Source organism: Notolepis coatsorum (genome assembly GCF_963971535.1).
Source record: "Notolepis coatsorum genome assembly, chromosome: 20".
NCBI lineage: Eukaryota > Metazoa > Chordata > Actinopteri > Aulopiformes > Paralepididae > Notolepis > Notolepis coatsorum.
Genome location: NC_140184.1, coordinates 73,013,936 through 73,028,402, shown reverse-complemented (window position 1 = coordinate 73,028,402; position 14,467 = coordinate 73,013,936).

The window sequence follows — 14,467 nt, the reverse complement described above, 5'->3', positions numbered from 1 at the left end:
CGGAGTTCGGAGCCTGGGGAGTGATTGCGTGTGAGTGAGTTTCTAACTTTTTCTATCTTTTCTATTTATATGTTGTTTGTCAAGTTGTGAATTAGAGTGTTGCTTATTTATTGTTAGGTTGCTGTTTTAGTGTGTGTTGTTGTGTTAAACGGAGTTTAGAGGTTTGTTCTCAGTCCGTTTAACCGCTGGGGCTGGTCGGCAAGATACCAGGGCCCTCATGCATCAACGTGTTCTACGCACAGATCTGTGCTTACCCCGTGCGTACGATCATTTCTAAGCAAAGAGTGGGATTCATCAACTTCAACTTGAACTTGACTTTGTGCGTACATCTACGCACATTTCAGACCTGGCGTACCTAGCGCCCAGTGGTAGAATATATTATTACAACAAGGAAATGAGCTTCTGTGCATAATAACACTGGCACGTTCTGTACGAACCGTAGTTCATTATAGTTCATTGTAAAATAGCAACAGTAGTGTAATTATGGTCAAAACCCTATAAATAGCATTTGGAATAATAGATCTTTCTCTCAGAATGAATGCAGCATGGTTTATATAGCGGTATCGGAATATACGGGGTGTAGGCTACTGACTGACTGCGCTCCGCGTAGCTTGATTGATTGATTGATTGAAAAGTTTATTAACAGATTGCAGAATGGGTACAGTACAGTACAGCTCAGTACATACAATTGTTAATTGGGGATGCAGACCAACTTTCGTCTTGTTTACATCAGGGTCCCCCATTTTCAATTCATCATAAATCATAAAGCTCAACTCGTTATTATTCTGCGCAGACCGCAGAAACACGGGAACGTTTTGATTATATTTAAAAGGCTTTACGTTAAACGAAACAAGTGGAACTTTGAAGCTGTAAGCAGAATACAAGTCATATTAATATAGTGTTCTTCCCCCTTTTTACTGTATAAGAAAGAATAGAAAACGCATTGCAATGACACTATAGTGGACAGACTATGTATATGATGGGATTCAAGTTCATGTATTGAAAGGCAGGCTATCATACATGCAGTGAGATTCATTGTTCTTGTATATGCTCTCGTATTATATTGTTTATATAGGCTACCCAATACTGACGTCAAAATAGATTGTAGTATGCCTCTAGAAATCATATGCAGCAGGTAGAAAATTGACGGGAGATCCATCGCGATTTGGAATAAAATTGAGGAGAACTTTAATCCATGGGGTATTAATCAAACAACACGGGAAAAGGCAGTCATATTCCAGCGCGGTCTTTATTAGCCGACAACAAAATAGATGCATCTAAAAATCATATAGCCAATCGAACACAACTAATAAAGGCATTCATATTACAAGCACGGTTATAATGACACACAACCAACGCCAAACAGTGGTCAACGAACGGTCTTTATTAGTATTTTGAGCTGTCCAGGCAGAATTGCAGCAATGGTCTTAGGGAGCCGTTGATATCTGACATCACCGTTTACAAGTCCGCCTTTTATTTATCCCATAAATCATAATACGCGATAGTGTCTTCTTGGTTCGACAGCAGTGAATTCTCCGTGGAGTTTCTCGGAGTCCCGCTCGGGTCGGTCCATTATTTCACATCCCATGGGGGGTGTTTCCTCATTTTCATGACCATATATGGATAATCATGCACGAGCATTGACGGTAGAACAAAGTGGTATTCATCAACACGGAGGACCATAGAGCCTGCGTACGCACGTGTGATGAATGCCGACTTCCCTGTGCGTACGCTAGTTCTACATTCCGTGCTTACGTGTGGAAGTAGGTCAAGTTCAAAGTCCACGTTGATGCATGAGGGCCCAGGGCCCTCATTCATCAACGTGACGTAGAAAATGTTCTATTTCCACACGTAAGCACAGCATTTAGAATGAGTGCACGCACAAAATAAACGGGATTTACCACACGTGCGTACGCAGGTTCTACGCACACCTGTCATGATAAATATCACCTTGGCCCTGCGCCGAGGCTCGTGCACACTTTCACGTATTTGCATACCAAAACCGCCCCGATTAACCATATACGGTAATGGACACCCCCATGAAATGTGGAAGAATGGACTAAACCGAGGGTGTTGTACACTGTCGGATATTATATCTATTAACTTCCTAAAAGACCATTGCTGCCTGGACACCGCAAACACTAATAAAGACCATTAACCACTGTTTTGCCGTTGCCCGTTAGTGTCATTAATGCATGCTGGAATAAGAATGCCTTTCTTAATTTATTTTTAATATTAATAATTATTATAATACAATAAAAGACAGCTCCGTCTTTTAATACACATATATTGTACAGTAACGTCAAATAAATACTACAGTCCCCGCTGAAATAAAGGTTCTGCATGCACATACCAGCAGTGATCTACAGCATAAAAGATAGCCACTTTATAATACTATTCTGAGTAGATAATTCATCTGTATCGCAACAGAGTCACGGATCTGGTCGGGGCAGGTAGCATTATGTCGGGAAAATCTTTATGAAATAAACAAAAGTGAATTAAGGAATTTAAAAACAAAGTTTAGCATATTAAATCGTTTTATAAGCTTTCTGAGTAGATAATTAATCTGTATCGCAACAGAGTCACGGATCTGGTCGGGGCAGGTAGCATTATGTCGGGAAAATCTTTATGAAATAAACAAAAGTGAATTAAGGAATTTAAAACGAAGTTTAGCATATTAAATCGTTTTATAAGCTTATAGCTTTTTTCGTGCTGATTTCAGAAGGGTCCATCTGCAGAGCCGGAGAGCAACTCTCAGGGCCAAGATAGCACTTATACTATTTTGAGAGAGACAGCAGAGAGACAGACAGCAGAGAGACAGACAGACAGACAGACACTGTTCCACAGTGTGTGTGTGTGTGTGTGTGTGTGTGTGTGTGTGTGTGTGTGTGTGTGTGTGTGTGTGTGTGTGTGTGTGTGTGTGTGTGTGTGTGTGTGTGTGTGTGTGTGTGTGTGTGTGTGTGTGTGTGTGTGTGTGTGTGTGCGTGTGTGTGTGTGCGTGTGTGCGTGTGTGTGACTACTAGTCTAATGGTAGAGACTCAGCCCCCCCCCCCCCCCCCCCCCCTCTGGACCACCTCCTAGTAGAGACTTCTCTAGGAAGAAGACGAAGATGAGGATTAAGGCGAGACACTGCAGGTGAATAGGCAAATGTACTTTTTTTGTTGATTTTGAGATTTTGTTATATTTTGCTTCCTAAACATGTCTTCTATGAAACTAGTGACAATAAATGTCAATTTTGCCTTATTGCATCCATAAATGTCCACATATTTAATGGGGAAGTGCCTCATTTGCATATATAAACATACATTTCAGAAAACTTGTCTCTACTAGGAGGTGGTCCAGAGGGGGGGGGGGGGGGGGGGTCTCTACTGGGAGGTGGTCCAGAGGGGGGGGGGGTCTCTACTAGGAGACTAGTGGTCACACACACACACTGTGGAACAGTGTCTATCTGTCTGTCTGTCTGTCTGTCTCTCTGCTGTCTGTCTCTCCGGCTCTGCAGCTGGACCTTCTCAAATAAGCACGGAAAAGCTTTTAAGCTCATAGCTCCAATTTGGGTCCCAAATTGCGGTACAAATGAAGGAGGTGTCTCGGGTAGTGGACTCTAGTTAATATTATGTTCTCTCTGCAATTAGACTGCCCCTCATTCATTCATTCATCCCTATCTGATGCTATCTCTGAAAACAGTTCCTGCGAGCGCAGTCAGTGCACCCGATAACGCTATATATATAAACCTGCATTCATTCGGAGAGAAAGACCTATTCCACATGCTATTTAGGGTTTGACAATAATTACACTAATATCGCTATTTCACTATGAACTATAATGAATTACGGGGGTCATACAGAACACGCGCCAGTGTCTTTATTTCCGCGTTGAAACGAATGCATGTACTGAGGAGCGCTTATGCCGTAGTAACGATATTCTACCACTGGGCGTCAGCTAAGCATGCTCAGAGCTGTGCGTACACATAAGCACGAAGTCAAGTTCAAGTTGAAATTGATGAATCCCACTCTTTGCTTAGAAATGGTCGTACGCACAGCTTAAGCACATATCTGTGCGTAAGACACGTTGATGAATGAGGGCCCAGGCGCGCAGGATGGCTGATTTGAACAAATTGAGTAGGAAACACGGCATTAAGATTGGCACCGTGTTCCCCTGCTCAGTTGAAGAGGTTAGTTTAGCGGTAGGTAAAGTTGTTGGTTACAACAGTATTAAGTCTGCAGGGAAAATGAATAGCGCTGTGGTTATCTTTTTGGATCGAGTTGAGAAAGTGAATGCAGCAATTGAACGCGGTATTATTGTTCGGGACCTACACGTTCCTGTGTTGCCACTTGCGCAACCGTCAACTAAAATCACGTTGTCTAATGTACCACCATTCATCTCTGATGAGTTTCTGATAAAAGAGCTGTCCAGACATGGAAAGATAGTCTCTCCCATTAAGAAGGTGCTTACAGGATGCAAATCACCTTTGTTGAAACATGTTGTTTCTCATAGACGATTTTTGTATATGATTCTGAATAACAGGAATGATGAGTTCAACATGAGATTCCATGTTAAAGTGGAAGATTTTGATTATGTATTGTTTGCATCATCAGAGACCATGAAGTGCTTTGGGTGTGGGGGGGGGGGGGGGGCATGTAATTAAAGCATGCCCTAAGAAGCAAGCTCAAGAAGCGCATGCAGACCTTGGGGAGGGAACTAGTGGGCAAGGAAGAGAACCGTCAAATAATGAGACTGTGGTTTTAGAAATTAGTGGTAAGGGACAGTCAAGAGTGGCTAGGAAAGAACCAGCTGCTGTAGACGGGGCTACAGTTGAGATACAAGCAGAGGTGGCCAGGGATAAACCAGCTGAGACAGACAGGGCTGCAGGGGAGCTACAGGAAGAAGTGGCCAGGGTTAAACCGGCTGCTGCAGAAAGTGCTACAGGGGAGCTACAGGAAGAAGTGGCCAGGGTTGAACCAGCTACTGCAGAAAGTGCTACAGGGGAGCTACAGATAGAAGTGGCCAGGGTTGAACCAGCTACTGCAGAAAGTGCTACAGGGGAGCTACAGACAGAAGTGGCCAGGGTTGAACCAGCTACTGCAGAAAGTGCTACAGGGGAGCTACAGACAGAAGTGGCCAGGGTTGAACCAGCTACTGCAGAAAGTGCTACAGGGGAGCTACAGACAGAAGTGGCCAGGGTTGAACCAGCTACTGCAGAAAATGCTACAGGGGAGCTACAGATAGAAGTGGCCAGTTTTAAACCAGCTGCTGCTGAAAGTGCTACAGGGGAGCTACAGACAGAAGTGGTTGGGGTTAAAGAAGCAGCTGTAGACAGTGCTACAGTTGAGATACAAACAGAGGTGGCCAGGGATAATCCAGCTGAGACTGACAGTGCTAAAGGTGAGCTACAGGAAGAAGGGGCCTGTGAGAAACAGACAGACAGTACTACAAGTGAGATGCAGATAGAAGGGGCCTGTGTGAAACAGACAGACAGGGCTACAGGAGAACTACAGCTGGAAGGGGCCTGGGAGAAACAAACATACAGTGCTGCTGTGTCTGGGGGGAAAACACAGGAGAGTAGCAGTGGTTTGTGTGGAAGCAGTGCAAGAGTTAATGACCAGACGAATGAGGTGGAAATGGAAGATGAGGCTGTTTCACAATCTGCGCCTCATAAACGCAAAGGAATGACTTCACAGTCAGACCAGAGTGAAAGTGAGGAGTATGAGTCGGATGGTAGTGACATGTCTGAGTTAAGGAAGTCACAAAACAGAAAATCACTGTCAGTCAAAACCATCAAAACTTTGCTACAGGAAACAAAGAATGTTCGGGGCTTTAAAATAGAGGAACATATTCCTGATACAGAGGCTTTCTATACGTCTGTCAGGTTTCACATGGGAAATAACAGCTTTACTAAGCAGGAAGTGTATAGACTAAGGAAATTACTGCCAAAGGTCAGAAAACAAATTCATGAAATGAAAACAAGTGGCAACCTTTAATTTATTGTTATTGTGCGTTTTAGTCACTCCTCTTCTCTCCATGGAACATTTTAAGGTTGGAACTTTGAACTTGAATGGGGCAAGAGATGTGAGAAAACGTGCAACGCTGTTTGAACTGGTCAAGTTAAAACACATTGATGTTCTTTTTATGCAGGAGACACACAGTGATAAGGTGAATGAGGTGGAATGGAGGAAAGAATGGGAAGGTGATTTAGTGTTGAGTCATAATACTACAATTAGTAGTGGAGTTGGTTTTTTATTCTCAAAACGTTTTATTCCTGCTTCCTATACTGTAGAACATGTTGTAGATGGTAGGTTCATTGTAGTGAAAGCACATTTTGAAACATTTAATGTGGTTTTATTGAATATGTATGCTCCTTCTAAAGGGCATGAAAGAAAGGCTTTTTTAGATATAGTGTGTACTAAATTGTCCGATTTTAGTCCGGATGATTTCTTATTTTTTTCTGGAGACTTCAATTGCACAGAGAATAACAGTTTAGACAGGAATCATAATGAACCCCATCCAGCTTCTCAAAGTGCATTAAGAAAGCTTGTACACACACACGGCTTGGTTGATGTGTAGAGGAGGTTTCATGGGAATGAGCGGCAGTATACATGGTCTCATTGTAGGGATAATGTTGTCTCCTTAGCTAGACTTGACCGTTTTTATTGTTTTAAACATCATTTTAATGTTTTTAAAATGTGTAAAATATTGCCTGTTGGTTTTACAGACCATTCATTGGTAATGTGCAATGTCTTTATTAAAAATCTGGTGCCTAGAAGTGCGTATTGGCATTTTAATTCAGCTTTGCTCCATGAAAAGGATTTTAGGGATGTTTTTAGTTTTTTTGGGTCCTGTTTAGGAGTAGGAAGAATGAGTTCTCTTCTCTTAGGCAGTGGTGGGACTGTGGCAAAGTAGAAATTAAAATGCTTTGTCAACAACACACTCTCAATGTAACTAGAGACATCACTACCTCCATGAGAGATTTGGAGACTGAGATAGTGGACCTTGAGAAAATGTTTGGGTCCACAGGAAATCAAGGACAGTTTGAAGTCCTTAATAAAAAAAAATGGCTTTAGCTGACCTGCTAGGTGTGAAGGCTCAAGGAGCTTTGTTAAGGTCTAGATTTATGAATGTCAATGCTATGGATGTGCCTTCCAGTTACTTCTTCGGTCTGGAAAAGAAGAATGGACAGAATAAATTCATTCACTCTCTTCTGTCAGAGACAGGGCAGGACATCGCTGATGTCAGTCAGATCCGGAGACGAGCCGTTGAGTTTTATTCTGCTTTGTATAGCAGTGAGTACACTGACAATGATGTCCTTCTACAGTCTTTTTGTGAAGGATTGCCCACAGTATCACGGGAGTCGAATGTGCTGCTGGAAAGACCTTTGGACTCGTCAGAGCTCTATTCTGCCTTACAGAGCATGGGTGGCGGGAAAGCCCCTGGTATTGACGGTTTGACGGTGGAGTTTTACAAAGCCTTTTGGGACATTGTGAAAGACGACCTTCTCGAGGTATTCAATGAAAGTCTGGCTGAGGGTGCGTTGCCGCTTTCGTGTCGCAGGGCAGTGATAACCTTACTGCCAAAAAAGGGGACTTTGCAGGACATAAGGAATTGGAGGCCTGTGTCAATATTATGCAGTGAATATAAGATTTTGTCAAAGACCTTAGCAAACCGTCTGAGAGAAGTGATGGATCAGATCATACATCGTGATCAGACGTATTGTGTACCTGGCAGGTCAATATTAGATAATGTATATTTAATTCGTGATGTTTTGGGTGTCTCTGATTCATTGGGATTAAATACTGCTCTTATTTCAATAGATCAGGAGAAAGCATTTGACCGCGTTGAGCACAATTATCTCTGGAGTGTTATGAAGAGTTTTGGGTTCAGCGATGGTCTCATTGCTATGGTGAAAGTTTTGTATCAGAACATTGAGAGTGTGTTAAAATTCAATGGTTCTCTATGTGCTCCTTTTGAGGTACAGAGGGGTATTAGGCAAGGCTGCGCTCTCTTTGGCATGTTATATGCTATTTCATTGGAACCCATGTTACAATCATTGAGAAATGAGATGAGGGGTTTAGCTATACCTGGGTTCCAAGATAACATTGTTTTGTCAGCTTATGCTGATGATGTAGTTGTTTTTGTAAAAAATCAAAACGATGTAAATATATTGGAAAGAATTGCTGACAGTTTTAGGGCTGTGTCTTCTGCCAAAATAAATTGGAGGAAGAGTGAGGCGTTAGCTGTGGGAAACTGGCATAGTAGATTACCTGTGTTACCTCAAAACATGATCTGGAAAAGGGATGGTTTTAAATATTTGGGGCTATACCTTGGAAATGACACGATTGTACAGAAAAATTGGGAGAATGTGGTGGAGAAAGTAGAAGGAAGGCTGTTTAAGTGGAGATGGCTGTTGCCTCAGATTTCCTATAGAAGCAGAGTCCTGATAATAAATAACCTTGTGGCTTCTACCTTGTGGCATAAGCTGGCATGTGTGGAGCCTCCTTCAGGCATGTTGGTGCGGTTGCAGGCAAAGATGGTTGATTTCTTTTGGGATCGCCTGCACTGGGTTCCTCAGAGTGTTCTGTTTTTGCCCAGAGAAGAGGGAGGGCAAGGCCTGGTTCATTTAGCGAGTAGGACAGCGACTTTGAGGCTACAGTTCATACAGCGATATCTGTTAGGACCAAGAGATTTAGTTTGGAGAGAAGTTGCCTCTTTTATTCTTCGACAAGTAAATAGTCTTGGACTTGATGTATCTTTGTTTGTAACAGACCCGACGACTTTAAGGTTAAATGCACTTCCTCCTTTTTATCAGGGGGTTTTTAAATGTTGGACACTTTTCAAGTGCACAAGGAATACTTCTACTAAATCGTTGCACTGGTTACTTGAGGAGCCTCTTGTTCACGGTGCAAGGATGGATATAGGCGACTGTGCAAATCCTGGGCTGACTGGACTGCTGTGTGCTGCCAAAGTGGTACGCCTGAGATGGCTGGCAGACACAGCAGGACCAGAGTTAAAAGATGCTCAGGCTGTGTGTTCGTTATTGGGCCTGAGGTCGCAGCGCTATGCAACCAGGGTGCTGGATCTCTGGAGACAGAGGTTGACTGTTGTGGAGCTGGGCATGCTTAGATTATACAGCAGTGGAGCTTTAAAACCGGATAAACAGGATGCGTTTCCAAATATCTACCTGAGCCCTGTACTGGGAGAAATGTCTGGTCCTCTACTTTTTGTAAAGGGTTCAGCTTTTTACAAAATGGATAGGAAATCGTGGTACAGAAACTGTGTCAAAGTAATTAATAAGAAATGTGTTATGGTTTGACACCGACCCCAAACGCAACGACACAAGAGAGTAGGATTCAGAGTTGCCAAATACGAGGGCTTGTTTATTTGGTACTAAGAATAAGAGAAACAGGGAAAGCAGGTCAAACAAGACAGGTACAATGAACAAGGAGCAAAGTTCTGCTGCTCTGCAGCTTCTCCCGTGAGGGTAGTCTTGGGAAGCAGGTGTTGACTTCTGAACCGCTCTGCAGAATTCTCTCTGCGGATTCTCAGATGTTGTTGCGAGACCGAGAGAGGGAGAGAGGGAACGAGTCAGTGACAGAGCAGTCTTGAAACGAGCAGGAGAACAGGGTGTACAATTCTTCGTGTTAACAACACAGTGAGCACAGTTCCAAAAACAGCCCAAGTGAATCTCTTCGTGTTAACAACACAGAGAGCACAATTCCAAAAACAGCCCAAGTGAATATCTTCATGTAAACACACAGTGAGCAAAATCCAAACAGTCCAATTGTGAAATAATATCTTCGGTGTGAGCAAACACACAGAGGGAGATGGAAGATCCCAAAAATATTATTCCATAAAGGAATAAGCAAAAATAGATAATGGCTGGGTGAGTGACTGTTTGACAAAAAGGTGGTAGTCTTCAGTGTAAAGGTTACACACGAAAAACGGAATAGGTCAAGACAGTCAAAAAGATAACTCACCCAGACGAGATGCGTAAAAGGAACTGGAACAACAGTGGAGGCGAGCGCGCGCCACGGGAGCAGGTATCCAAGCGAAGGCTTCTAGGAATTCCTGGAGAACAGCACAGAGAAAAAGGCAGCAGCAGCAGCAACGGGGAAAAACAACCAGAGACAAATCAAGACGATCCAACAACTTAGGGTGGGGAAAAACGGGGTATAAATAATGAGGGATCGATTGATTGAAAAGCAGTGACAGCTGGGGAAAGTGATTGAAAAGCGTGGGGAAGTGAGAGAACCAATCAGCGACGTCTCTGATGACGTCAACGGGGAGAAACGTGTGAATGAGGGAATAGAACCAATTGACAGAAAATTGAATGAAAACAAAGCGAGGGTGGTTAAAGGAATAGAACGAGTGAGAGAGCAAGGACAGAAACCTCACAGTACCCCCCCCTCCACGGGAGCCACCTGGCGACCAGGCCGACCCGGCCCGTCAGGATGGGCTCGATGGAAGTCAGTGATCATCCACCAACACGGGAGGCGGCGGATCAGGAGCTGGAGGCAAAGGGGACTGAGGGAGACGGGCTTAACCCGGGAGACATGGAACACGGGGTGGATGTGCATGGATGCAGGAAGCTTCAGGCGCAGGGCCGCCGGACTGAGTACCTTCAGGACCTCGAAAGGTCCGACGAAACGGGGTTTGAGCCTCCTGGCCGAGGACCGTAGCGGGAGGTCCCTTGCGGAGAGCCACACCCTCTGCCCAGGGCGGTAAGTCGGCGCAGGAACCCGGCGCCGGTCGGCACCACGACAGGCGCGCTCAGATGTCTGGAGCAGCGGACCAATCATCACAGTACTTCAAGAAGCCCGTGGTGGGGAAAGAGCCAAACCTTACAGCACCCGGCGACCCACACGGCCCCGGCCTGCCCGGACGGGACCCAAGGAAGCCGGCGATCAGGGGCACTGGAGAGGGGGACAAAGACAGAGGCCCGGAGACGGGGACCGGAGACGTGGACAGAGGACCGGCGAGGGAGGCCGGAGACGGGGACTGGGACCCGACAGCGGAGGCCGGGCACAGGGACAGAGAACCGGCGAGGAAGGCCGGAGACGAGGACTGGGACCCGGTGAGGGGGCTGGACGGCACCCGAAGACACCGGGCACGACAGGAGGGGCTCCACCCCTTGATGGCACCGGAGGACCAGGCGATGTGGGGCTCGTGCAGCGCGAGCCAGGGCCTGCCCAGGACCACAGGGACAAGAGGAGAGCTGGTGACGAAAAACTGGAGCCTCTCAACGTGGTCACCAGCAACGGTGAGAAGGACTGGACAGGTGCGTTGAGTGACGTCAGCCAGGCGGCGATGATCCATTGCGAAGACCTCCAAGGGCCTCTCGAGGTCCTCAAGCGGAATGCCGGCCCGGGTGGCAAACCCAACGTCCATGAAACTCCCCTCAGCACCAGAGTCCATGAGTGCACCCACCGTCGCCCGCTGGTCCGCCCAGGCTAGGGTGACGTCCGCCAGACGGTTGGGTGGTGCACGGGTGGGTATGGACGAGAGGTCCGGAGGCGACTCACCAGCGGGCCTCCGGGGCGGGGGACAGGAAAGACGGCTCACCAGGATCTCCCGGGGTCTTGGCGAGCCTGGTCCTCTTGGCCGGGCACGGCAATTGGAGACACGGTGTCCACCCCGGCCACAGTAGAGGCAACGGCCGGAGAAGAGCCTGGACTCCCGTTCGGCCGGGCTAAGGCGGTTGCGTCCCAGCTGCATGGGTTCCTCCTTGGTCACGGCTCGGGAGGGAACAAACCCACCAGTCACGGAGGGGGCAGGACGGACAGCACTGTAGAGGCGGCCGCTGGGAAAGGGAGCCCCTGAGCGGCGGTCGACGGCACAGTCGTAAGGCCGGCGAGGCGGAAAGACCTGAGCCCTGGACTCCCTGAAAACCCCCTCGGGGTCGTAGTACTCGGGGGGTACGTCTGGGGTAAAGAAAACCTCCTCGAGGTCGTGGTCCTCGGGGGGTACGTCTGGGGTACCGAAATCCTCCTCGAGGTCGTGGTCCTCGGGGGGTGCGTCTGGGGGTCCCCGTCGGGTTCTCTCACGTCTTCTCTCCTGGAGGCGTCCGTCGACGCGGATGGCGAGGCTGAACAGGTCCTCGAGGGAATCAGGTTCCTCCTGGGTCGCGAGCTGGTCCCTGACTGCGTCACAGAGCCCACTCATGAAGGTTAGGCGAAGAGCAGGTTCGTTCCATCCACTCTCCACCGCCGCCAGTCGAAACTCCATGACATAGTCCGTCACCCTGCCGCTCCCCTGTCGGAAGGTCCCCAACCGGGCTCCAGGGTCCAGACCTCGGGCTGGATGGTGGAACACTCTGCGGAGCTCCGCCACGAAGTCTGGGTAGGAGAACAAAAAATCTGCCTCCATTGCCCAGGAGGAAGTGACCCACTGGGCAGCATGGCCTGAAAGTAGGTTGGTTATATAAGCCACTTGGGACCCACGAGCAGAAAAACGGCTTGGTTGATGACGGAAAACCAACTCACATTGCATGATGAATGTGGCACACTCCTCGGGATTACCGTCGAACAGCCGTGGGACGGAGAGAAGGGGTTCCCGAGATGCGAGATCTGCTGGGGCTGCGGGGAATGTTCCTGAAGGGTGTGAGAGGTGAAAGGCATTAACGGTGTCGCCCAGCGAGTGAAGCTGAGCGAGAATGTCGGACTGTTGTCCCGCCAAAGCGGCCATTGAACCTTGAATAAGCAGGACCTGCTCTCGGAGTCCCTGTACAGCAGCTGCAGCCGCATCCAGCTGTAGGGCGTGTTCCTTGGCTGACTCTAACTGGACTGCCGCTGCTGTGCTGACTCTCTTGCGGGCGCAGACTGCGCAGGCCAGTACGAACCCCTTGACGTCGTTCCTCATGGTGGGCCACCAGAATCGACGAGCCAGGAAGGAGAACGTGCGATGAACGCCCGGGTGGCAGGCGAACCGGCTGGTATGGCCCCACTGGAGGACCCGGGACCGGACTGAGTTGGGGACAAAGAGACTGTTAACAGGTACATTGCCTGGAGCGCGATGGAAGCGTAGGGCACGCCTTACCACCCCCTCGATGCCCAAGGTGACTACTCTCTCTGTGTCGGCTGGGGTCGTCATTGGTTGGATCGTAATGTTATGGTTTGACACCGACCCCAAACGCAACGACACAAGAGAGTAGGATTCAGAGTTGCCAAATACGAGGGCTTGTTTATTTGGTACTAAGAATAAGAGAAACAGGGAAAGCAGGTCAAACAAGACAGGTACAATGAACAAGGAGCAAAGTTCTGCTGCTCTGCAGCTTCTCCCGTGAGGGTAGTCTTGGGAAGCAGGTGTTGACTTCTGAACCGCTCTGCAGAATTCTCTCGGCGGATTCTCAGATGTTGTTGCAAGACCGAGAGAGGGAGAGAGGGAACGAGTCAGTGACAGAGCAGTCTTGAAACGAGCAGGAGGGTGTACAATTCTTCGTGTTAACAACACAGTGAGCACAGTTCCAAAAACAGCCCAAGTGAATCTCTTCGTGTTAACAACACAGAGAGCACAATTCCAAAAACAGCCCAAGTGAATATCTTCATGTAAACACACAGTGAGCAAAATCCAAACAGTCCAATTGTGAAATAATATCTTCGGTGTGAGCAAACACACAGAGGGAGATGGAAGATCCCAAAAATATTATTCCATAAAGGAATAAGCAAAAATAGATAATGGCTGGGTGAGTGACTGTTTGACAAAAAGGTGGTAGTCTTCAGTGTAAAGGTTACACACGAAAAACGGAATAGGTCAAGACAGTCAAAAAGATAACTCACCCAGACGAGATGCGTAAAAGGAACTGGAACAACAGTGGAGGCGAGCGCGCGCCACGGGAGCAGGTATCCAAGCGAAGGCTTCTAGGAATTCCTGGAGAACAGCACAGAGAAAAAGGCAGCAGCAGCAGCAACGGGGAAAAACAACCAGAGACAAATCAAGACGATCCAACAACTTAGGGTGGGGAAAAACGGGGTATAAATAATGAGGGATCGATTGATTGAAAAGCAGTGACAGCTGGGGAAAGTGATTGAAAAGCGTGGGGAAGTGAGAGAACCAATCAGCAACGTCTCTGATGACGTCAACGGGGAGAAACGTGTGAATGAGGGAATAGAACCAATTGACAGAAAATTGAATGAAAACAAAGCGAGGGTGGTTAAAGGAATAGAACGAGTGAGAGAGCAAGGACAGAAACCTCACAAAATGGCTAAACAACAGAGTGGACACTGTATGGAGGAGTAGGCTGTGTGCAAGTAATGACACTCAACCTGTGTGGAGAGTTTTATATAAACCTCCTTTAAAAAAACATAACGGCTGACCTTCAGTGGAGGATTCTGCATGGTGCTGTGGCAGTGAATGCTTTTGTTTCCATCATCAACCCAGAGGTGGATAATAAATGTCCTTTCTGTGGGTTGACTGAGACTGTTTTTCATGCGTTTTTAGAGTGTAACAGGCTTTTAGGGCTGTTTGAGCTGCTCACCGA